Source organism: Pinus tabuliformis, chromosome J, assembly GCF_031772625.1.
Source record: "Pinus tabuliformis cultivar Carrire ecotype Pingquan chromosome J, CPIR1, whole genome shotgun sequence".
NCBI lineage: Eukaryota > Viridiplantae > Streptophyta > Pinopsida > Pinales > Pinaceae > Pinus > Pinus tabuliformis.
The window spans coordinates 268,767,675-268,791,506 of record NC_142295.1 but is presented as its reverse complement, the minus strand read 5'-3'; the positions used below and the strand labels follow the sequence as shown (position 1 = coordinate 268,791,506).

General features: G+C 36.9%; 1 non-coding gene across 1 annotated transcript; it reads left to right on the top strand.

The window, feature by feature from the left end:
• Positions 1-23,504: 23,504 nt before the first annotated feature.
• Positions 23,505-23,576, top strand: TRNAI-UAU (transfer RNA isoleucine (anticodon UAU)). The gene has a single exon. It is a non-coding gene; the product is annotated as a tRNA-Ile (tRNA).
• The last annotated feature ends 256 nt before the right edge of the window (positions 23,577-23,832 follow it).

Genomic DNA, 23,832 nt, shown 5'->3' with positions numbered 1-23,832 from the left:
TGGTGGAATATAAAAATCTTATCCCCTATAGCCCTTTCGATCTTCTTAATAGATAAATGAAATGACAAAATAATAACTAGACCCAAAGAAAGATCTCAACATTCAAGGCCAAACTAAAATAAAAATAATCAAACAATGGATTAGGCATTGGTATTTAGATTTTAGCATTTTCAAATGGAAGGTTTAAAAACCACATTAAAAGGGGGATATTTTCACCTTAGCCTTTGCAACATTTGCCTAAGGCAAATCTATCTAATGGACGAGCTTGGATATGTCATGTCGTAGATTTTTAGAGTACTGAATCAATAATTTTAAGGCCATCTCCCTAGCTCAAACTAAAATTTAGTACTATTGAAGAGGAAACTTGAAAAATCCCGCTAATAGGAGATATTTTTACTTCCTTTTGATTGATTTACAACAAACATCAATGCCTCTCCTTTATTATCTTCCTCTTTCATTCTCCAAAAAAAACTCATTAATCTTATATTATAAACTATTTATATAGGTAAACATTGCAATAATTTTCTTCAACTCATGGGGTACTTTTACACCTCAACCCATGCAAGTGGACCTAAGTCCATGCTACAACCGATCACACTCTAATATAGTTTTAATTGTCTCCTTAAAATTAGGGCATAACACACCTTACAATGGCAAATGGTTAGGCCATATCAAACTTGTGGGATTTTTATGTTCATGGAACACATTCTAGCTAGTGCTCATCAAACATAATTCACTAAGACCACTAACACACACCAAAAGTCCAAGATACCAATAAGATGTGCCCTCCACCCAAGCACTTCAACTACACCTCCATAAAATGTATCTTAAACTTTGGATGTCCCAAAACAGTAATATGCTAACCCAATATAGCCTATTTTTTAGATTTGTATAATTTTCTCCTTATCAAATCCTTGCACCTCCTTGAAAACTCCATGAAAAATATACTCCAATGGTTACCTTCCAAGTTCCAACAACTTCTTTTTCAACACGACAAAGCCACCTATATATGTTGCAACAACTTTTCCAACTTCTCTAGTGGGTTGCACATATTTTTCATGTTTCTTCTTTGTCTCACAAAGTGGTAGTGAGAAGGAGAGGGTATCAACTTTGATCAAGGAATGTTCACTTAGTACCATTGCCAAGTTTCTATCGTGCAACTCATCAAATGTATTATTTTTTCTTCACAACCTATCATGGTGCTTAACTAGCTTGTCTACACCTATAAGTGAGACTACAACCTCCCAACCACTCTAACTATTCCACCTCATCAACCCTTGTTACAGTCTTCTTAGATGTGCACTCATTCCTCAAGTAGAACATAACACTAGCATCCCAAATGTGCATGCTCGTTCCATCTTTGAATGCCTCATTGAAACCACATTATCACACTACTTAAAATGAAATGTTCACATATTAAGGAAAACCGCCTAATTTTCTTATGAGAACTTAAACTATGTGAGTGACTTTGAGATGACTCCATTTTCTCAATATGGAAACATAGGGTCTTACAACCCTATTCACACAACAATTTGAATATATTTAACCTAAAGAAGGGTACATACCCTACTCATTGCAAATTAGTCATATGACTTTTAAGAAACTAACACTTTTTATTAACTATTAAAACCACTTACCATATACTCTCTCTTGTTTGGACCCACATAATATACAAGAACACTTAAATGTTTTCAATACAACCAAGTTAGGAGCATGTGTTTCCTTTTCAAATTCAAAAAGTACAACATGTCTATCTATATAAACTAACAACAAAATCATTACATAAAAAAGGTAATATTAAAATTAGATTATTATTATTATGATAAATACACCAAATATGGAAGAAATGTTTTCAAACACAACCATAAAAAAAGGGTGTTAGTTTGTCAAATACAACTACAAACTTATTAAATAAAATATTGTATTTATTGTTTTTCAAGGAGGAAAATTTTAGCATTTTTGAAAAGTTCAACATTAATTTTGATGTGCAAAAGCCCTCCCAACTCCAATATTCATTTAAGTTCTAAAACAACTAATATATTTTCACTTTTCATAGGGTCGGAGGGAAAATGAGTATATTTTCACTTTTCACAGGGTCAGAGGGAAAACGAGTATATTTTCACTTTTCACAGGGCCAGAGGGAAAACAAGATTGAAGAGAGTTGTGAATTAGGGTTTTACCAACTCAATATTGACTCCGACCATTGGATCTTAAGTCCATTAAATGTGCCCAGGTATGTTTCATTTCTAGGTTCACTGCATTTCCACCCACTTTCAGTGTTCTTCCACACAGAGGGGAGTACACAAACGTCAGATCTTTGGTTCAAAATCAACTAATTTTTTGCATCCTAGCTTTTAAGTTTTTCTTTAATCCTTGTGTTGCACTTAGTTAATGTTTACTATTTGCAGGGATGGTGTTGGAATTTGATGACTTTGGGAGGCCATTTATCATAATAAAGGAGTAGGAGAAGAAAACCCAAATTAGAGGCTTAGATGCTCAGAGTGGCAACATTGTGGACATGAGGGTGTTGCGATTATCTCTAGATACTTAGGATCAATTGGTTAAAGAAAAAATGTAACAACTGGATCTGCTCGTCTCCTTTGATTTCTAGAAACATAACCCATTCATAAAGAAATTGTGTTGGCCTGGGAGTGTGCCTACCTAAAAACACACATTGAATCACAACTCGGGTTTATAGATTGGACTAAAATCCCAATTGATCAATATTTCCAACCTAATGACATGAACTCGCCTTTCTCTTGCATATTTGAAAGGCCCTTAAGCAAGGAAGGCAACATCCGACTAGCTGGGTGCACTTTGGGCAAGTTCGCTGATGGGGATATGGTGAATCGAAACTAGATCTCTCTAGGTGCAGGAAGGGGATCGAGTGTTGAACTATTGCAAAAGGTATACTTGGGTGGACAAAGGCACTAATTCATCTACTTCTATAATAGACGAACCTCTTCTATTCGTAAGCTCCAATTCCTTTTTCTTGATAATATGGATAAGTGAAACCCCTTAAACTATGAAAATTGGTAGAATTTACTTTAAAACTTGTATCATTCATAACTAGAAATTACTTTAAAAAAATTGTCGATATCCTATAAGGATTGAAATAATCCAATACTCTACGATCTACTCACTCTTTCTCACAAACTCTGAGGCCCATCAAGCTAGATGCTCTACATATGTTGATGCATGCCTAGTAAAGCTTTTAAAATTGGTGAATGAGTTAATATGTCACCAATTTTGACACAAAGACATTCTAAAAGGATCTTCTTAGCGTAGAGGTACTCTTGGTGATATTTTCACTAATTGAGACCCACCCAATTACCTACGCATATACTCATTACTAAACCTATTTCTAAACCTCCATAAGAGATTCTTGGAAAACAAAGTGTTTGCATGTGAATTTTAAAATCTTCTTCTATTGGATGTACAACTATCCAATGTTTTCTCTCTAGTTAAACAAAGCTATTGCTCTGTCTATATTGCAATAGTTTTGGCCAATTGATAACTAGAGTTTGAAGCCTTGTAGAATATTTCTACGCATTCTAGGCAAGTTCTTTCAAAAACTTCCTGCGCTAATATGACCCTATCCTTTTCAATGAATCTTCAAATCCTCATTCTAGACCAGATCTGTCACGATTGCGATTGAATATTGGAACTTTTCTCCACCACTGAGAGTTAGGATCAAGGGAATTTGCATCAAAACCATTTCAACTGGAGTGACTCTGTTCAATCAATTTTGCACTTTATTGTTTACCCGACAGACTTTTATTTCATGGTTCACAACCCTAGTTGAGTAGGGTTGGGATAGGTAGGCAAGAAATCGAATTCAGTCTTCTCGGTTCAGTGCCTATCCATAAGTGGTAGGCTCACCATCGTTGATCATCAAAATAGCTCCATTTCTATTTCATCTCATAATTTGAGAGGAGTTGGGTTGTCTATCTCATCAGCTGATAATGAAGTAGGATTTTCTGCTTTTTAAGGTCGAAACCTTTCCTTCAACTGACCAGATAACCATATGTAAAGAACAATGGCATAAAGTTTGGTGAATGTCTGACCAATCATGATGCTCATGTATCTATTAGGATATGAAGCATACCGTGACTTGAGAATGGGTTGGATAATATGTTGATACCATGAATAAGGAAAACTTGTGCAAACGTCATGGTGAAAAAGATAAATAACATGAAAAACAAGGAAATGAATATGATGTAGAAAAAATTGATTTTGGAAACCTTCCTCATTGGTTGCTTTGCTAGATTTGAGGATATAGAGCTATCTTCTAATATCACTAGGTAAAATAGATAGTAATGGTAGTTGTCATCTTGATATTGATATACACAATGATGTACCTTTCACTCATTTGTTCCAATTCTACATCTTGATAGTGAGGGAAGAGATATTGATGATAAGAATCTATTCTTTTGTGAGGAGTGATTCGATACGTTATATTCGTAGTTATGAAACCTAATTTGAGGTAATTACGTAACCTAATTTTAGCACTAATTTGGCCATTTCGTATAGAAGTAATGGGTTATCAGATCCAAGGTCAACCCAGCCATCCTACCATTCATCGCAAAAATTCCATTATTAAAGCATTCCCAACCAACTCTTTCTTATGATGCCATACCGACTTTGATATGTGACATCGTCTTCAATCTATATTGAGGTTCTTTCTTCTTACTTATCCTGTACCTTCCACTCTAATTCGTATGAGCCCTTTACGATCCATAGCCTATTTCTCGTGATCCCGTTTACCATCTAGACGATTTCAAATTTGATATTTAGAATAGAGAAGGATTAACGTTTATGCAATGTGTTTAAGAGTCAGTCCACCTAAAGTTTTGAATTTGGAATGACAATGAGATATAAAATCGACAAACCATTTGTGTGTATAACTTAAACATTGATGAAAAATAAATATGTTATGAAACCAGCTCAAGAAAAAGATAGAAAAGATAGATCAACGCCTTAGAATTCAGCCTCTTCGAGGGGGCAACCTCCTTTACATTACATAAATGAACAATTCTTGGATGATACAAATGAAAAGACCTCCTTTCTATATATAGGAGTCTAAGGGGTCATAACATAATCAGAGCAGACATAATAATAATAATGTAAGGGCACAATAATAACAATAATGGGCTTCTATGGGGTACAATAGTAACAATATGGGCACTACATGGGTACATCAATATAATAAGTGGGTTGTACTAATAACAATAAGGGGTTACATTAGTAGTATAGGGGCCTAACATGCCCCTCTCCTTCAAAAAGCATTGTCCTCAACGCTTGAGCAGTTCTTGATGCTTCTGTAATTCTTTTCCTCCCCATGTGGAATCTTCAACGGGTAAGTTCTTCCACTTGATGAGATACTCTGAAATTGATCTATTTCGTAGCTGTCGGGTTCTCGTTTCTATGACTGCTCCAGGTTCCAATATGATTTTTCCTTCCTTTTCAATTTCTTGCAATATTGTTTGAATTGGGATCTTTTGCAACTTTTGAATAAGTGGCCATACTTCTTCGTCCTTCTTCCATTCATCCCTTGCTTCGTTTATCCAATCTGGTTGGATAATAGAAATAGCACAAAACAATGCTTCCACATCCTCATCCTTGAAGAGTCTTCCCATTCGGTAAGGTCGCCATTTTTTAAGTGCATGTAGTATTGCCAACATTTCCTTCTCATAAATAGCTTGCTTGAGATGTAGCAGTAAAAATACCCAATCACCTACATCAAAACATTTTTCACTACGTTGTTGATCTACCTGTTGTTTCATTTGATTTTGCACCAAAGTGGCGTTATCCTTTAAAATTTGGAGAACTTGTTGTTGATGCTCGATGTGATCTTTCACTGCTTGAACCTTTTTCTTCTTGATATGTCCTTCTATCTCTAGAGTTTGAGGAGTGGTAATTTCTTCCAATCCTTTACAAGATATGGTCGGATTCATTTCTTGATGCTCGATGTGATCTTTCACTTCTTGAACATTTTTCTTCTTGATATGTCCTTCTATCTTGATAGTTTGAGGAGTGGTAATTTCGACCAATGAATTACAAGATATGGTTGGATTCATTTATTCTTTCTCGATGTGATCTTTCACTTCTTGTACCTTCTTCTTCTTGCTATGTCCTTCTATCTTGAGAGTTTGAGGAGTGGTAATTCTTGCCAATGCTTTACAAGATATGGTCTCATTCATTTCTTCTTTCTCTGGGGTGGGGTCCTGGCATATATCTTCTTCTTTTGATGTTTCTTGATCCTTTTCTTCCTCCTCTTCATATTCTATGTAAAATAATTTCTTCTCAGCACACTTATGACCTTTAGTGCATTTGCTATCACAATTGTAACAAAGACCTTTTTCTCTTTTTTCTTCCAATTGTTGTGGTGTAACCCTTGTAGGTTGTGGAAGGCTAGGAGAAACAACACTTCCATATTTATAGTTGTGAGGGGTAGGCTTCCTGGTTTCCATAATTTTTCTTTCCACTATGTCACAAAGCCCTTTTACTCTCTCCAATTGTTGTGGTGTTGCTCTAAAGAAGGTGTTGCTCTTTGTATCCTCATAATGTGCTATCATTTCCTCCGTGAAAATTGACCACGTAAAAAGTTGTTTACGAGAACAAAGCCCTTCATACCATAAAAATTGATCTGGTTCTAAATATGAAGATGAAATACATACCTTTTGTAATAGTGGTACACCATGTAGATCAAAATATTGCTCCATCTAAAGTATCCAATTTACCGGATCCTTGCCATCAAACTTCCTCATCTTGCTTTTTCTTGATTTTAGGAGCTCGATCTTGAAACGACTGTAACTCTATACTTTCGAATCTTTAAGTTCTGAAATTATGACTTGTGGTAGCCCTCTTTGTTCTCTTTCCAATGCCACCAGTCTGATCCAAATTGGATTCTCCAAGGAAGAGTTATGCGAAATCTCCCACAGTGACTTGATTATAGACTAATTCAGTAGAGCGAACTTGTACGACATGCCACGAGTCATTGTTTCGACCTTTGGATCTGAAAAATGCATACAAGAAACTACAGTCCGTCGTCTTTCTATACCTTCTTATGAAATTTCAATCCGATCCCTAGAGAGAAATTTATGACGCTTTTTCCCAGGTCACCTCTTTGGAATGTAATTCAGGAGTCTGCAAAAAGACCAACTTCCTCAGATCATATCTCCGCAAATATAGCGCGAAAATCTCTAAAATTCGGACCCGAGGTTCAGCGCGATTTCTTCTCAAATGATTTTTTTTTTCAACTTCTGAAACGTCACAGAAAAAAAGTTATAGCGAAAATTCCACGATGACCTGTTTGGAGCAGTGAAACCCTAGAATCCAAAGCTCTGATACCAAATGTTATGAAACCAACTCAAGAAAAAGATAGAAAAGATAGATCAATGCCTTAGAATTCAGCCTCTTCGAGGGGGAAACCTCCTTTACATTACATAAATGAACAATTCTTGGATGATACAAATGAAAAGACCTATTTTCTATATATAGGAGTCTAAGGGGTCATAACATAATCAGAGCCGACATAATAATAATAATGTAAGGGCACAATAATAACAATAGTGGGCTTCTATGGGGTACACTAGTAACAATATGGGAACTACATGGGTACATCAATATAATAAGTGGGTTGTACTAATAACAATAAGGGGTTACACTAGTAGTATAGGGGCCTAATAAAATATCACCGTTGATATTTGATTTGTTGCTGTATAACCAAAATGCCAACAATCACTTGTGTGTATAACTTAAACATTAATGAAAAATAAATACCACCGTTGATCTTTGATCTGTTGTTGTATAACCAAAACTCCAATAATCTCAGTTTTCAATCACAAGTATACTTTTATATTTATCATTGTAGAAAAGGAAGTCATTAAAGAGAGAGAAGGAAACTTGCACAACTAGTAAATGTTTCCCTCTATAATTGTATGAGCTTCTGTCTTCACAACTCTTCTCATAACATGGGATGTATGAAACACTTTCATAACCTTGTTATTCTTGGCAAGCCTTAGTTATTCCCTAAACCTATACTTGGGTGTTGGAGTTATGTCTGGTGGTAATTTTGTAGTAGAGAAGGTACACACTTGGAAACTATTTATTCAGGCCATAAAATGTTGTTAATTACTTAAATATTATCATTCCTTTGAATCATTGTATCACCAAATTTTCTTTATGAACTTTTAGAGTGCCTAGAAATCATGATTTCTGTCTTTGATCTTAGAATAAGAATACAAAGATTTGTTGTGTGAAAACAGATCTTGTTTCAATCCTTGTATAGAAAATGCTTAATAAGTCAAATAGAAAGTTGTTCAAAGTGCAACGGCAAGTCTAAATTTTTTTTCTCACCACAGGTTCCTAATGACTTGGAAAACTCCCATGGAAGCATGTGTCAAGGGCTAAAGCCCACTACCCTGAATATTCCTCTTCTTTTGTGATGCTCTGTTAAAGTGAAATTGTCTACTATGAAACATGCTAATGAGGAAGCATATATTCAAATAAAAGAAAGGATAAAAGTACCTTATATTAATCAGAACTGAATTGAATGCAAAGAAGTTTCCTTTATAATATCACTCAGATTATGTATTGTTATGCACCAGAACCTGCAGTAGAGCACACTTTTCTGGAGTGTAAAAAATAATAGATTCTTTATTTTAAGACTATTAACTATTGTGATTTGTGACGGTAAAACTAGGAATCTAGGAATACATTAATTTCACAGTTATAGTTTTCTTGCTTTAACTTCTCGATTATTTTTTTAATAGGTAAAAGAGGAATAAGATCAAATTATATCCAAGACATATAACTTGTCAGGGTCAGCTTCAGACTACATAAAACAAGATACCCATGACACTTCAAAATGAAAGTGGCAACACAAAAAGAGGAAGCAAAAAGAAAGGATTGGGGAGTTATATACTGTACATGATGTTTAAATCTCCTATTTTGTTGTGTAGAGACCCATACAACATTGGACATGGGGCCTGTAGCCAGGTTAGCATGGCTGAATTTCAGGATTAGTTTTATTTTGTTGCCTTCCAAATTTTTCCTATTATGTTTTTTTTTGGATGAGGGTAAATGTTTTCTTATGCTTATATATTGAATCTATATTTAATCTGTCCATTTGGAATTTATTTAGTGTGTACTTTCTAGTGTTTTAGGAATGAAAAGTTCAACCCTTTGGGTGGTTAGCCTTGTATGGATCATACAACTACTTATTGTAGTTCCTAATGCAAGTGGAAAGGACAACACAGAAGAGAACCAAAAATTTTGTCCCTAAAGTCTACAATGAAGTGAGTTTGAACCAAAGATGATTGTTTTTTTAAATTATTGAATACAAATGTGCCTTTGAAAATCTTAATCAGTATGCCTTGTTCTTGTATGTTCTAGGCGATATTGCCTCAGAGAATATGATATGGATCTAGGTGTTGGAAAAATTGGAACCATGTAAATGCCATGTGCATGCCACTAGAAATCTGAGTATGCATCTTACATTGCAACCTAGAAAACTATAAGTTGAACTTTATCAATTGATAAGATTTATAACCATCTACTAGGATTTGAAACCTAATATTTTAAATTTATAAATTTAAAAAAACTTATAAGGTTATAGCCTTCCCTACATGGGCTACATGCTAGATGTCACCTTACACAACTAGAATATTGGAAGGACAAGTTTTTCATTCACAATTTTGTCTATACCAATTTTTTTCCTGTCCATTTTCTTCTCTTTGTAGTTTGATCTATCTTAAGTGTTGTACTTAACATATATACAAACTCCCTTTAACATGCCCCTTTTGAGAAGATGTTTTTTGTAAACTAATCATGCAATGATATGGAAATTGGAACTGATAATACACTTCCCTATCTTTCTTCTAAAGATTAGTTAGGCATCATTCATAGGATAATGGTCTCTTGCTGGTAAGATGGTATTTACTATTATTACAGAGATGAGTTAGGGAATTCTTTGTCATTAGGGTGTCACTTAAGGTTATTTTGATGATTGTGCAGTGGGGCTTCCACATAATTCTGAGTATAATAATTAGTTAGACATGTTTAATTGTAGGATATATAGAATTTATAGGTTATTTTGATGTCCTATACCATGGATATTTCTCACATGTCTAAAAAGGGACAACGTAAATGTGAAGTCCATTATGGGAAGCTATGAGTAGTGTATGGTAGCATATGGCTACAAATTTTATAGTTTCTCTACTGAGCAAAAGTAGAAGCGTAAGGGAAAACATTATGTCAAGATATTACATAGCATATAGGTAATTAAGAATAGGACAATAAAAACTCAATAAATAATAATATCATTCTTTAATAGCTATTAATAGAGACACAACAATGTGACTATTTGATGAAGAGATATGAAGAAGATATAATTATAAATGAACCTAGTGTAACAGTTATTAGATATGTATCGATAAAAATGGAATTCACACTTTGGGCTCTCTCACCTCTAGTGTATGAGGAATCCCCTTTGAGGATGGATATTTTCCATCTTTGGACCATGCACATATCTTCTCTCATGGTGAACAAAACAATTCATTATGATTATCTTTTCTGTAGTAGATCCTCGATGCCCGGAGTCAACACCATGTATTAATTACAAGCTCCTCATCTGATTGGTTTAAAATATTATTCAACCATGGTCCTTTTGAAAAAGGGGCGAAGTCGAGTAGCATATTTTCACACAAATTTTATTTTTAAATGATAAAATGAATAATTTTATTTATTTATACAGAAATCCTAAACAAGAAGCTAGGCTAACTGCAACCCCAAAATCCAAAAATTATAGGTAAAACCTCATGGCTCAAACCCAAACTTCTGTAAGGGATATATCCTTTGGGTCAAGGCTATGGTGTTTTTCCAACAGCTTAAGGACTTTTTCCTCATCCCCAGTCTAAATTTTCTTTCACTCCCTTGACATAGTAAATCAATGCACTCATTTTGTTCATGTCTCATACAATGTTCCTAGTACCTTTTCCAACTGCACGTTTGTTCATCCACTTGTTTATGTTGTTTAATTGTATTTTCTATCAAATGTTGTGGTTGTTTTGCCATGCCCTATAGATCGACTCTGAGCTTTACTACACTGCGTAGATTGAGCATAGTTCCGTTAAATTTTCAAAACTTCTCACCTAATTCCTAAGAGAAAATTTAAAGATTTATCTTGAACATCTTTTGAAAAGTAAAAGTATTTTTCTTAGTTTCAGAATGACCTAGGTCATCTTGGTCCCTACCTCCTCTTGAAATCCCTCCTGCTGACTCCTTTCCTACTCTCTTGTTTTCTTCAACTTCAGTCGTTGCATCCTTTTCTTCTTCTTTTTTTGGGGCATTATGCATTCTCCTTGGCCATTGCATTGCCTTCATCCTTCCACTTTGGTTTTAAACACATTGATATTCGAGCTTATTTCTATTGTTTTGTAAGAAAAATCATAAATATGATTATGGAATTTGATACCCACACTACACATGAGTACACATACTAAGAGTGTGTCCTTATTAGGATATTTTTCTCTATGGGTGTTCTTATTGGGATATATTTTTCTATAGGTTTCCTTGTCAACATTATCTTTTTGAATTATTTATAACTCTCCTTGTCTACTAAATATTTTTCTTTTCCTCCCTGCTAGCTTCCTTTCTATCTATACATATCACATGCACTTGAATTATCTCATCCATACCTTTTTTAGCTTGCCCCACAAATATTAAGACGGAAAAATTTTCAAAGCTTCTCATAATTTTGTGCCAAGTGGAGGGAGTTGTTCTCCCTTTTTGGAGGCTCAAGAGGTGAAAACAATATGCACTAGTTGTGTTGTTGTTGCAACAACTATATGTGTCTGGACTTCTTATGATCCGCCACTAAATGCATCTGTGAAGGTTTTATGGTCCTTATGCATTAACTTATATTATTCTTAGTTATTATGTACGAAGATATATTTTTTACTTCTATCATCAAATATGAATATAATCTTTTTTTTCCTTCTGCATTATCATATTGTCACGATCAAACTCTTTGTACATATGTTGTTGACACAACTGATGATAAATTTCAAGTTTTATTAAACAACTCCCAGGAATTGGCTGGTATCTTTCTTGTTAGATCATTTTTCATAACCTTGTTTCACATTTTGACCCTTTGAGTAAACACAGAAAAGCATAATAACTCTAGAAAAATACCCTCTAATGGCTGCTACAGATGTATAGCCCATTCTTTTCCCAGAAGACTTCTTCCAAGTTCACTTAAACACCATAGATATGGATTCAAACCATAGTCTAGTACTATTAAAAAAAATTAGCATAAATTTTTACATGAATGATCCAAAATAATTAATAGACCCACAAATTCCTATCACTTATTATTATGTGGAACACAAAAGTCCTTTACAAAATTGTTTACTCATGCTATATTCTTGTATTAATATTTTCCGGTGTCCCATTTTGGAAATTGATAGAATCAATAGAAGTAGCTTCTTAAATGCAAGAATTTTAGTTGTGGAAGAATTCAGGGCAGCACCTATGAATTCCTAGTGCTGAGTTACTAATTCAAAAATTACTAATATATGTAAATAACGAAATCAAGCCAACATTCAATATGTTCTTTTCCCATGGTTGATACTGATCACATCATCATGCCAAGTGCATGCACATGGCCAACCGCAAGCCATAAGCCTTTAAAAAACACACAACACACTTTTGATAAAGATAAACCCCAATATTGAGTTTAACCAACTAACGCCTCTCTAGCTAAGGTGTACTTGGAGAAAATAATTGTGAGTAATATTAATGCTACGCTTTTTCTATCTAAACACCTGAGGCTATTTCCATTTGGTCCTAGTGCATTCTCATCACAAAATTCTTTCATTAGGTAAAGAGGTTTAGAGAAATTTGTATACAATCATAATGAATGAATTCCACAATAGGGAACATACTTTACTTCACCACTCTTAGTCTTGGGAACACGATTCAACAATGATAGAAAAAGGTGCAAGGCAAAGCGATGGTCATCATACATCCAACAAATGAAATAAAAGTGAGAGAACCAACCTTCAATCAAAATACTTCCCCTCTACCAAACAAAGAATGCACTACAACCACCTCAAGTCCAAGGTGATTTAGCATCACCATTTAGACTAGCAAGCTTCCATGATTCTTATGTGCTACTGGGTATCATTGGAGAGACACAAAAAAAGAAATGATACTCAATACTCTATCTTCACAACCCGCTCAAAAAATTCTTAGGTCAAATTTCAAAATAATAATGCATACGAAATCAAATTCTTATCTTATGTTTTGTGCCTGATTTTTTAACTGACATGCCATGTGAGAAATATCTATGCCATTTTATCTTTTGATGCATGTGAGTTGTGGACTACTAAATAGTGGAATTCATTTTTTGATCTATTGAGGTTGAATTGGTTTATGGGATCACATATTATGAATGTTGATATACATATATGTAGCTTACTACATTCATAAGAAGTTTGCTAATAAATTGTACACAGGTGTTGTCAAGGAGCTCCTAAACCACAACCCTTATCTAAGAAAAACATTAGAGTTATCAAATTCCACACCTCTTATTTCTACTACAACTAAGGGTCACGTTGAGGTGATTAATGAGCTTCTTGCTAGAGAGAGTTAGTTGATAGGGATTGCTAGAAGCAATGGCAAGAATGCCCTGCATCTGGCTGCAAGAAGTGGTTACATAGATATTGTGAAAACTTTACTAGTAAAATATCTACATATGGCTCAAAGAAACGACGTAAAGGGCCATAAAATAATGCACATGGAAGCCAATGGAACCAACTTCTTGGATGTGGTGGAGGAAATACTTCAAGCTGACCGAACAATATTTATGTTACATGACAGAAATGGAAACACACCACTAAATTTACCTACAAAGAATAAGTGTAAGGAGGTATTTTCTCTTGATACAACATACTACAATTTCATTTAATTATATGACCTAGTTCAGAGTCATATATATATAAACACAAAGGTAAGATTTATTTCCACTTGGTGCCAAAATCAAGATTGATATATATATATATATATATATATATATATATATATATATATATATATATATATATATATATATATATATATATATATATATATATATATATATTTTCTAAGTAGTATTGATCTATTGATATGATACAAAAAGTTACAGAGAGACTTGACCTCAGAGATGTTAAACATCAATCATAATCACAAAATGAAACTGTTTGTATTGGACTGCCCCAATAGAGGGGAAACCAGTCCAAGAAGCTTTAAAGACTGCCCATGTTATGGGGGAAGCCAGCCATTGAACCAGAAAAACTATTTCAAAGTAGACCTTGGTTTTCCAAAATGAACAAAGAGGAGTGCAATTCTAGAACCAAAAGACAGGGACATAACCAAGAAATAGTGTGACATGTCCACCTGGCGGAGATTCAACCAGAGGATCCAAGACACATGGCGTAGAAACAGAACACACCCAGACCACAAAACCATGAAACAATGAAACATATCCACTTGGACGCCAGACACCTTTGCATGAGACTAAGAAACCACAAAACAGTGAGATGTATCCATCTAGGAGCCAAAGACCTTTGCATGAGGCCACATGTTAGGCCTGTGCTTCCTCCAGAGCTGGCTCCTCCTCAATCCAGCAAGCAAACTGATACCAATCATCATCCTCTTTGGATGTGCCTCGACCCTGAGTAGGTGGAGCTTCCACAGTGCCTTGTGCATCCATTTGTCGCTCACCAGTGTCATTCTGCCTACTGCCTGAAGCTTTCGTGCCATTTTTCTTGTCCTCCTCACCAAAAGTGTCACCATCTTTAGCTTTGCCATGCAGAGCCTTACTGATTTCACCTAGCTGCTTGCTGCTGATCCCATAACTACCAGGCACTTCCCTGCTCTGCTTGTTCCCGTGACTTGACAGAGGAGCTTGTGTCGCAGAATCTTCCTTGAAGGAAATTGTGATGGTTGCAGTGATTGTAGGCCTATTTAAGGAACTGTGGAAGCGAAATTGAGTGTTGTGAGGGTCAGAAAAGGGAGGAAGTGAGAGATCCGTAGTGTGGAGAGCATTGTCCCTCCTACCTCTACCACTTCTGGTATTCGAGTAGTGATGAGTGGGGTAAATGAGCGGGTTGGGCATTTCAGTAGTTGAGTCCGGGGAATCAGAGGCAGAGCTGGTTGAAGCTTGCGAATGGATAAAACCTCCACGCATTCCTCCACGTCTACTGCGCATGTGGTGCTTGAGGCGAGCCATGGCATAGATGTAAGCTAAATTGACAGTGGAGGAATTGGAAGAAAGGCGACGCTGAGCATGAGTAGCAGTGGGCGGGCCATAGTCTAAGAGACAATGACAGGAATGCAAGAAATGGAAACCATTACCAAAATCCTGACAAGGGAGAATCAGGCAGCGACTACCTATTGCAGTTCTGATACACGGTTCAGCTGCTTGCGGAGAACAAACGCCATGGAGAAGAGGAGGATTAACAAAATGATTTGCAGGGGCCATGGTGTTGAAGGAGGTGAGCTCGTCATAGCTTTCAGAGTCAATAAATGTCACCTGCAAGGTGTTGTTAATCCATCTACGGTGGGCTCTCAGGACGAAGCAAATAGCTAGATGGCTTCCCAACCCGCTGGCGGTCCGTCTTGTCATTTTAAATGCCATTGTTGACACCCGCATCTGGGTGCGTTTCCTCTGCATTTGCACTTTCCTTTTGCACTAGATCATTGAAATCCTGCAATTGATGTGTGTTGGCTATAGTGCTAAGAGCTCCCACATGAAGAGTCTTACCACTATCAATGCCAATGTTTGCTAAGAAGTCTGCTACTTTGTTACCATTCCGACGAGTGTGCCTGATGGTAACTGCTCGATGAATGAGTAGCCACTGTTCAATCTGTTCCAACCTTTCCGCCAATCGCCAACTGCTACCCACTTTTTGTGCTGGAGTTCCCTGTAAGATCTGATTGATCATGTTAATTAAAATCTGAGAGTCCCCTTCTATTATGAGTGGGAAGAATCTATTGCTCTGAGCAAGGAGAAGTCCTTGCCATACTCCTTCTAATTCAGCTGAGTTGTTAGTATCCCAACCGATTGACCCCATAAATGTTTGGAGAACATTGCCCTTGTGATTTCTGAATATTCCTCCAAATCCTGCTTTACCTAGATTTCCTTTTGATGCTCCATCAAAGTTGAGTTGTACCATGGGTGGTGGGGGTGGAGTCCATTTGTCAGGTGTAGCTCCAGATGGAGGGTTTTTCCTTTGGTGTACCCACTCATGGTTCCACTGAAGGTTCCAATTCACCCATATATTTTGTTGCTGTGGAGTGGAGGGGAAGTCATCATCAAGCCAAGTTTAGAGCATCAAGGTTTCTCTTATGTTTTGACATATGTTGTTCCATAGAACTTCTATGGGAGAGGAATGGTCCTCGAAGATGCAACTATTTTTCTCTTTCCAGATTGTCCATGTGAGGAAACCTGGTATTAGCTTCCATAAGGCGTTTAATATTTTGCTTTCATAAGGGTGAGGTGCCCAAGAGCGAATAGTGCTGGTTGAATTCTCCTTATTTCGTCCATCTCTTTGACATCTAAAGCTAACTTTCTCACAAAGTCGGGTTGCTAATAGACATGAGTTTAGGAGATGTTCCTTAGTTTCTTCTGCCTATTTACAATTTGGACAGATGGAAGGTCCGTGAAAACTCCATTTCCTTAGATTATCCCAAGTAAGGATCCTATTTTGGCACAACAACCAGAGGAAGGTGGAAATTTTTGGCCAAATTGGTGGATCCCAAACTTTTTTCCAGAGGCTATCCTTGACGGTATGGTCCCTTAATATTATATGATATGCTTCTTGGGACGTGAAGGTACCTCTCGTTTCATAACCTCATCTAATGATGTCTTTCTTATTTGATTGGCATATTTTCCTATTTGAGAGTTCTGTATCAAGGCTATCTTTGATGGACTGCATGGCTTACCCAAGAATGAGGTTCGAGCTTAACCATTGTCTGTAACCTTGGTTGTGAACTTCCTCCCAATGTTGATTTACTTTAATCGTTGGTTGCTCTACCCAATCCTGAAGCTGGTGGGGTGTGAGTAGGTCCTTCAATTTGGGTCTTTGCTGCTAGGAGTCCTCCCAAAACCTTGCATTATCTCCATTCCTGATTTCCCAAAAATTGTGTTGTTGGATTAGATCTTTATGTTGTTTGGCAGCATTCCAAATTAGAGAGCATGTGCCAACTTCTTTGAGCTGAATTAGATCATCTACTGGTCTGTTATTAGCATACTTAGCTATCCAAAGGATTGACCAAGGAGTATGAGGTTTCGAGAGCCATTTCCACTAGATGCACGCTCCCATGACCTCGTTGCTATGCTAAGGATCCCGTAATCTAGTGCCTCCAGAAGATTTTGGGTGGCAAACTGTTTCCCACTTTACCAGAGCCCATTTTATTTTTTTTTCGTATTCCCCCATAAAAATTCCCGTTGAATATTTTTGATTGCTTTAAGAACCCATTTGGGTGCTGCCAGGATTGAGAAAAGGTAGAGTGGCATAGATTGTAGCACTGCTTTGATTAAAACTAGGCGGCTCGCCATATTGAGAGCTCTGAAGGTCCATTAAGAGATATGGGCTTCTAGTTTTTCTAAGTGTATTTTCCAGGATGAGTGCTTTAAGGCAGAGGCTGTCATTGGAGCTCCGAGGTATTTGGAGGGTAGAGTTGCAATCGAGAAGCCTAGAATTCTGGCTATGGAGGGTTGAGTGATGGGGGGTGTGTGAAAGAAAAAGACTTGGGATTTTTCTTTGTTAATGCATGTGCCAGAGGCATCCGAAAAGTCAGATAGGATGAACTTCAGTTTACGGGCTTCCTGGACCGAAGGATGACCAAATAACATATTGTCATCCACGAATTGTTGGTGGGTGAAAGCGGGGGTATTCTGGAAAGAAAGGCCACATAATTGCTGGTTATGAAGGGCATCTTTTATGTAACATCCAACACCTTCCGCCATAATAACGAATAGAAAGGGTGAAAGAGGGTCCCCTTGTCGGATGCCTGTGGACGAGTGGAAGGGGGTGGAAGGGATCCCATTCACTAGAATTGAGAAGAAGGTAGAGGTGATGAGACTCATAATCCATCTAACTCAAGGGGGGGGGTAAAGCCAAAGGCTAATAGCATATTTTGAATATATTTCCAGCTTAAAGTATCGAAAGCTTTTGAGAGGTCATTTTTAGGAGCATAACCACCTTTTTGGACTACTTTATGGAGTGAATGATTTCATGAGTGAGAATAATGCCATCTGTGATCTGCCTTCCATCCACGTATCCTGATTGCTCCAGTGATATAAGTAAGGGAAGCAAGGGCTTGAGGCGTGTGGTGATCACTTTGGAGACAATTTTATAAATGACATTGCATAGTGCAATAGGTCGGAATTTGTCCGGAGTTTGGCTGTGCTCCTCCTTAGGGATGAGAGAGATGAAGGTGGCATTCAAGGATGGAAGCATCCATCTGCTAACTTTGGACTCCTCGACTACTTGCCAGACTTCCTCCTTGATTAGATCCTAGAAGTTGTGAAAGAAGTCTGAAGTGAAGCCGTTTGGTCCAGGTGCTTTCCCAACTTTGAGTTGTCACATAGCTATCTCCACTTCCTGTAAAGATATAGGCCTGAGGAGGATTTGATTGTGTTCCTCAGTTATGATCTTAGGAATATTCTTAGTGATTTTCTCTATAGCTAGCAGCCGATCAATCTGCGTTTCTTGATGCACCCTCCGAAAGTGGGTGAGGAGTTCCTGTTCTATATCTTCATGCTTTTCTAGATGTTCCCCTTGTCGATTTTGGAGGAGAGTAATGTTGTTGTGCATTCTCCTTTGGATAGTGGTATGGTGGAAGAACTTTGTGTTGCGTTCGCCCTCTTTAAGCCATCTGATCCTCGACTTTTGTCTCCAAAGAATCTCTGCCTGTTTTGCTCTTTCTGAGATTTGCGTTTGTAGTTGACGTTCCTGTTCTGCTATGGTTTCAGATCTGCCTTCAGCTATGATTCTCTGCTGTAATTTTTGCATTTCTTGTTCAAGAGCGTCTTGTGCCTGAAAGATATTGCCGAAGGTAAAGCGATTCCACTGTTTTATTTTTTCCTTGAGATTTTTTAGCTTTTGTTGGAGCTTGTACATTTTTGTGCCTTCGGGTGGATTGAAATTTTTCCATGTCTCTGTTATCAGGTTGTGAAAGTCTGGGTTATTCAGCCAGAAAGCTTCAAAGCGAAAGGGCCTGCGAACATTGTCTCCCGGTCTTTGCCAGTGAAGCTTAATAGGCCAGTGGTCCGAGCCAGAGAGTGGCAATATAGAGGCCAAGAGATCCCCACCAAGATGTATTGCATTGTTAGAGAGTAGGAATCTGTCTAACCGAGATGCTATTTGGTGGGCATCTGCACGCTTGTTGTTCCATGTATATATGCCATTGTTGAATTCCATATCTATGAGCCTGTTGTTATGAATGTAGTTTTTGAAGTGAGTGCTTCCACAGTCCAACTTGACCCATCCTCCTCTTTTTTTGTCCAATCTTGTAATCATGTTGAAGTCTCCTCCTGTGATCCAAAGTGGGTGGGATTTTTCTGAGTTGATCTGAGTTAAGGTATTTAGTGTGTCTACCTTGTTTGTTTCCTCCTGGGGAAAGTAGACATTGGTTAAGTGTCCATGAACATTTGTCCCTATTAAATGAAACATGGATTGAATAAAGTGATTACTAGCATGTATGTTAGTAAGTGTTATAGCTCTATCATCCCAAACTATGGCTAGCCCTCCTGAGGCTCCTATGGCTTCCACAACCACTTCTTTGCTTCGTGGCCATGCTTTGGCGAGGATCTGATCCAACGCTGTGGAATTACATTTGGTCTCCTGCAAGAAGAGAATTTGAGGCTTTTCCTATTGTAGCATGTTCCTTATTAGTGACCCTTTCCCGAGTTGTTGAGCCCTCTAATGTTCCATGAGATGAGCTTCATGATTCACAATTGGGAAGGGGTTTATAATATTTGGTAAGCTTGGAGTATTTTTCAGATTCCACCAGCATCTCCCCTATGTGGATGGTTCTCTGAAGATCTGTTTTCCTTCCTCATTTCTTATTGTCTTTGAAGATATTTCTTCCATCCCACTGACTGCCAGTTTGGACACTTAATGATCTTTGCTTCTGTTCTCTTGAGAGAATTACTTCTAAGTTCTCTAGCTATTGCTCAGGAATTTTGTCATATTCCTTTCTCTTACATGCCTATTCAAGTCCCAGTATTTCTAGGTCTCCGATGTCAAAGCTCTCTGGTTCCTCTTCCATGTGTTGTACTGCTTCTTGCTTTGCCTCTGTATCATCTACAAGCGTAAGCTGCATCTAAGAGACATCTATCTCCATTCCTTGAGCAGTCCTTTTTTACGGGTTACTGGGAGAGGGTGATTTGGTATCTGCGGGTTGCTTAGAAATGAGGGCTTTCATTGAGCTTGAGGGAGCAGAATGGGCGATAGTCTTAGGAATGGCTTCAGGTTGTTCCTGGTTATCTACTATATGAATCTCCAGCTGGAGCAAGGTTTCAAAGCTATTACTTGTTGATGGCAAGGAGGTGTTGGTGACAGGTTTTTTGACTAAGGAAGAGGGATTTTTATGGGTCTTTTTGCGATTGGGAACTTTTGTGAACCCATCCGAGTCTGGTTTGTCCATTGAGGGGGTGGTCATGGATTTCTTATTGGAGGGACAGTCTCAAAATAAATGGCCTTGGGCGTGGCATTTTCGACAGCAGAATGGTACATGCTCATAATCTATTATTTGTAATCATTCGTAATCATCATGGTAAAGGCTGACCGCATCCGGGAGAGCTTTGCTGAGGTGCATGTATACATAGATCCACGCATAGGAGGTGTACCACTTTAGTTTTGTCTCCTCTGCCACTTTGATGAATTCGCCTAAACCATTCCCAATGTCTTGCAAAGAGTCTTTGTCCCAATACTCTAGAGGGAGAGAATAAAGGTGCAACCACACCGTGGCCCAGCTCAAATCTTCTTTGTCTGGGTTAAAGTGCTCGATCCATCCTCTCAGGTATAGTCCTGCTGCATTGAAGAAATATGGTCCGCCATCCAGTATCCTATTTCGGTCCTCCAGACAATTGAAAATGGCAGTAAAGAAGCCCTTAGGCCCTAACTGCAGTGTTATGTGCCCTTTTGGATTCCATTTGGCTGTGATCCAGCCATGCAATGCTTTCTCCGTTGGCCAAAGGCCTATGAACTTTCCTATCAAAGCATGATCCTTCATAAACTAGATCTGAGTGTTGATCCGCTGACTTGGGAGCTCGATTTTGGGTCTGTCAACTGCTACAGGCTTGCAGGTGGTTGACATCACTCTTGGTTCTTCATTTTTGTTGTTATTCCTTGTCGCGTTTTCATTCTCTGTTGCTATATCTTCTTGATGGTCCTTCCTGACATTTTCAGTTTGTCGCAGGGCATTTTCCATATCAGCGGGGGAAGGTACCATGTCCTCCCCCTAAGGGGGTTCCATCATGCAATAGCTGTGCCTTATAGTGCTGTAGATGTCTTATGGCTGGAGGTTAATGGTAGAATGATGCAGTCTATAAAGGTCTGCTAGTTTCAGAGCAGTGTCAAACCCTAAGCGCTCCGGCCTCTCTAACTCTGAATCTCTCTCTCTCTCTCTCTCTCTCTCTCTCTCTCTCTCTCTCTCTCTATATATATATATATATATATATATATATATATATATATATATATATATATATATATGTATTATATATGTATATATATATGAATTTATTACTTTGACATGGTTACCATTCTGCATTTTAACTATTTTTATTTAGCTACATTACAGTGATGTAACCTTTCATTCTACCATGGACTTTCTATCAATTATAAAGTGATAGGCACATGTAAAATGTAGAGGCCAACCATAAGATTCCACTAAATAGTCAATCTAGTCTACTGAATTTTTTGTTGTTATTCGAACAATGTTTATTGTAAGAGAAAAAACTCTTATAATTTGGGGAGAGTATAAAAATTGTTGAACATCATATATCCTCTTATCTTTCATGATGAGATTCAAACATGTCTTTAACAAGAAATTAATACAGAAAACAAGATGGTGAAGTCATTGACCTTATACAATAAGAAAAATAGATCATAAATGAATCACTGACCATTCTAAGAGATCATGAATGGTTTAGTTGTCAAAATAGTTTATTTCCCTGATTAACTGATCCAAGACTTGTTTTTTGTTAGTATGCAACTTGGATTGAACTTGAATTTTGTTTTTAGACAAAAAACAACTCATGACAAACTTTACCTTTAGAATTACGGATAGGCTCTTTAAATGTTTTGAATGGAACTATTAGAGCATTCGATATATTTTTAGAATCATGAAATTCCTTAATTATAACATATACTCTTGTTAGCAAAGAATAGAATCTTGTTAATGGAAAATTTGCAAAGTTTTCTCAACATAATTTAAGCTTTTTTTAGCTACATGGATACAAAGTAGCATAATTACATAAAATGTGTCTCTTTACATGCTTGGGCTAGAAAGGCATAAATATTCTATTCCTTCAGTGTATCTTTTCGCCTTTAGGGGAAATTGATATTCCTATTCTTTATGGATCTTTTGGTTATTCCCCTATATCTTTTCCATAGAGGTAGAGTGGGGAAGAAGTGTATTTTTGTATTGTGTACTTCTTTTCTCTTTGAGGTTCTTGTCCTCACACCCCTTTTCCAATTGAAGTACTTGTGGGAAGACATAATTATCATTGAGAGTTAGAGAGTGCTTTCCTTGTATCCATGCAATTGCATTTTTGGACGCTCATGCATGATGTGGATTTTGAAGTGTTTGAATGCCCCTTGGATATTTTGTTTGTGTCACAAATGTTAGCCAAACTTTGTGCTTACAATTTTAACATCTGTTTAGGTTTAACTTTAGGGTCATTATTAATCATTGTATTTTAACTTCTTAATTTTATTAGTAATTAGAAGCACTTCCAATTAGTTTTCTAGACCCCATAGCCAGTAGGGTTCAAGCGTGTAGCTCATTATTCATAATTGCATAATATATCCTCAATGTTTTTTACTTTTTGGCATGCAAATCAGTGTTTTAGAGGAAATTTTTTATGCTGTCATGACATTTAAATGATTCACAAGGTGAGAAATCAATTTTTGGTGTAATTGAAAATTTTAGGTTTGATAACTAAAAGTTATTTATAGGCTATAAATGTCTTCAAAGTTTCACTTCTAATTTAGTATTCAAACGAACATATTGGGTATCTTATACATAACTAATTTTCCCTCCACTCACTTTTCATGACTTCCATAACCATTAGGTAAGGACGTGTAACTTCAATGTTATTTTTCTTATTTAATAAAAGATTTTCCAAGACATTACAAAGTTTTATAATTTATTAAAATTTGTAGAATTTACAATTTATGAAGTTTGAAGGTCTAATTTTTTGATGTCTAATTCCTTAAAGGGTGCTAGCTCAATGGAAGAGCACCTGCCTTATAAGTAGGAGGTTGGTGGTTTGATTCCGTCGTACCCTGATATTCATATGGAATGGCGATGATCATTTTTTGGTGATGGGGGCTCTTTTGATTATCACCAATGAGCTTATGGGGACATTTTTTGAACCTCAGCAAAATATGAAATGGTGATGGTCAACAAATGCCACCATAAATATATGCATCAACAATGATGGCCATGAAAGGTGCATTGCCATAAATCATTGTTGTTCATATGAAATGGGGAAAATCACTATCTGTCATTATAATCATTATCAGTGATGCACTTTGAATGTCA